A 3,214-nucleotide genomic window follows, 5' to 3' on the forward strand; every position below is an offset into this window, starting at 1 on the left:
GGTTCTCAGTGTAATGACACATCAGCGTCCGTGGTTAGCTGCCAACCAGGGGACGCTGATCTGTCTCTGCATGCAAGTGGCCAGAGCCAACCGTGAGATGACGGCTGGCTCCGCCAAGCTGTCAGTAGCAGGTTGTCAGCCAGCCGTTCCAGCTTCCGCTTTCACCTTCGGCATATGCCTTCGGCTCGACTGAGCCGCTCGGCCAACTTCAGGAGCTGTACGGGCTCAAGTGAATAGCCTACGGTTCTACTGAACTGAAGGGGTCCTGGGGCCGAAGGATCAGCCGAAGCTATGGCTAGATCCTTCGGCAGCTTTGTGAATAACCCTCGTAGTACTATGTGTCCCCAGTTATGAATGAGCAGGCTGTGATTTATATCACAGCCTGTTCATTCATGAATTTCTGAATGGAGAGTAGCACTCACTATGGAGGCTTCTCCCCATTCATAAACTGTTTGATCGTAAATATTTTACTATCAGCAGTTTCTGAATGGGAAGGAGCCTCTGTACCGAGTGCTTCCCATTCATTGAGTGCTGAGGCTGCAGAAAAAGGGAAATGTCAGGGGTCTGTTTAGACCCCAGAGATTTCACCGTAGCCGCCCCAACAGTAAAAAAAAAATAAATACAAAATTAAATTTTAAAAAAGTAACAAAATAAAGAAAAAAGCACAACCCCTCCCTCCCCCCACATAACATACACATATTGTGGATGCACTGCAGTGCGTTGTTAGAACGGATCGCATGATTTTTGTTATTTTGTTTTCTTTAAAAAAACATTAAATTAATTGTGGCAGCGCACGGCAAAGCTTTGTGACACATTGCCATGTGTTGTGATACCTTGTGTTGCAATTAAATATACACCTTTATCATTTTATCACAACAATTTTTTTACACAAGTCGATTTACAGTTTTGCATACCTTAATTTTTTTACCTTTTTCCCAAAAAAACCGCAATTACAAATTTGCTAACATTTGTTATTTGCGCAATTATCGCAGGGCCTACAAATTTAGTATCACCATCTTTTTATTCTACCGGGCCTGCGCTTTCAGAAACTATATGGTTTGGAGGGTCTTTTACAAACGCTAGCAACCCAGCATTTGAAAATCAAATCAATAGGAAAAAAAATAAATAGCAAAAATGGCGTGGCCAGCTGATTTGAAAAATGTTCCGGAGGGCTTGGCAGCGAAAGGGTTAATGGGTGTGTGTTGAGTTATTTTGAGGGGAAAGCAAATGTACACTGATATACAAGCTGTACACTCACTACTTTACATTGTAGCAAAGTGTCATTTCTTCTGTGTCGTCACAGGAAATTAGATCATAAAATATTTACAAAAATGTGAGGGGTGCACTCAGTTCTGTGAGATAGTGTACATATACATACAGCTTAAAAAATTTGCTCCTCGTCCTTGCAATTTTGTTGCACGCATGCGCAATTTTAAGGCTTGACATGTTTGGTGTGTATTTACCCAACATGACCCCGTCTCTTATATTTTACCAAAAATATGGACACACACACACACACACCTTTGCCCAATCATGGCACACCTGTTGCTAGCTGTCACTGCTAGCTCCGCCCAAATGTTAAACATTTGTCAAAATGCTATTCTGTGACCAGCGTTCCTCACGAGTGAACAGGACAGCTGTCGTCAGTTGTTTTATTTATTTTTTTGAGTTGACATGATTGACCCTGGATTACATCGATAGATCAATTTTTTTATTTTTATTAACAATAAAAGGACTTGTCAAAATCCTTTGTTATGGTTTTTTTTTCTTTCAATGAAATGATTTTTTCCAAAAGTTTAACCCTTTATTTTCACAAGGGGGGGCATTAAATTTAATACATTTTGTTAATAAAATTGATTAAAATGGTACCCTGTGAATAAGCACCCCCACAACCAACGCCCCAGGGCTTGTGGGGAAGAGGACTTGTCCCCATCAGCACAGGGACAGGGTGCTTTTCCAGGGGTGACCCTGGAAAAGCACCCTCCCAGTGCAGACTGCATGTGGCCTGGTATGGGGGGGGGATGAGGGCGCTCACTCATCCGCCCCCCCCTTCCAGCCCTGCCTATACTCGGATCAAGAGTATGGTATGTAATTTTAGGGGGGTCCCCACGTTCCCCCCCTCTTTTTGGGGGTGGGGTTCCTCAAAATTCCTACTGGACCTTAAGGCGTCCCTCCCAACATTCCTACCAGAACTAAACGGTCTGGTATTGTTTGGGAGGAAAAACTGCACGCTTTGATAATTCTCTCCCCCGCCCCCCCCCCTCCCTTAGAAGTGTCAGTTTTGCTGCAGCAGATTCTATACATTGTACAGATTTTCCACTTTACAGGCAAGTTAAGGGGACCCCCCCAGGCACGATCTTTACTTTGTTTAATTGATACATGTCCCCCAATATGGCCAATAACTTGCATATAAGCCCTCTTAACTGCCTCCGGGCCGGCCGTAGTAAAAAAACGGCCGGCCAGGAGCTCTCTAGATCTGAGCAGGCGTCTTTAGACGTCCGCTCAGACACGCCCCCTTGCGCGCGCCGGCTGTAAAATGGAAATGGCCGCAATTTAAAAACGGGCAGCGATGCCCAGTAATATACATGCGATCCGCCGGCTGTAAAGCCGGCGGATCGCTTGTATTTAGCTACGATCGGTGCGGCCCCCCCCTCCCTCTGCTGTCCCCGGTGCGAGCCCGGGATCAGCATGTTGCCTGTGACACAGGGGATCAGAGAGAGCTCGGTACACGAGCTCCCTTTGGTCCCCTCTCCTGCGAAAGAATGCGGAAGTGTTGTATAATACATCACTTCCGCATTCTTGTGTGACTCTCCAGCTTCAGAAGCTGTAAAGAAGCTGATGGAGCAGATCTCTGCTTCATCAGCTTCTTTTGGGGGGTCTTAGGTGACATTAGGGGTCTTGGAGACCCCTGATGTCTCCATAAAGAGGACCTGTCACATATTTTGCTATCACAACATTTTTTTTAAAGTCCCCACCCATACATGCGTCGGGGGCGCATACGTGCAAAAAAGAAGATTGCGCCCATTACGCCGCACATGTTACATATCGCAGCGAACGTTGCAGTGAGAGCAATAAGTCTAGGGCCATCAATCACTGATAACACTAAACTGATGAGCGGTAAAAACGTTTAAAGCGTCGCCTATGGCTAATTTTGGTTGCGGTCGTTTTCTGCGATGTCGCGGGTGCACGCAATTTTAAAGCTTGACATGTTTGG

This window comes from Nanorana parkeri, unplaced genomic scaffold (genome assembly GCF_000935625.1).
Source record: "Nanorana parkeri isolate BGI_ZX_2015 unplaced genomic scaffold, ASM93562v1 scaffold1497, whole genome shotgun sequence".
Taxonomy (NCBI): Eukaryota; Metazoa; Chordata; class Amphibia; order Anura; family Dicroglossidae; genus Nanorana; species Nanorana parkeri.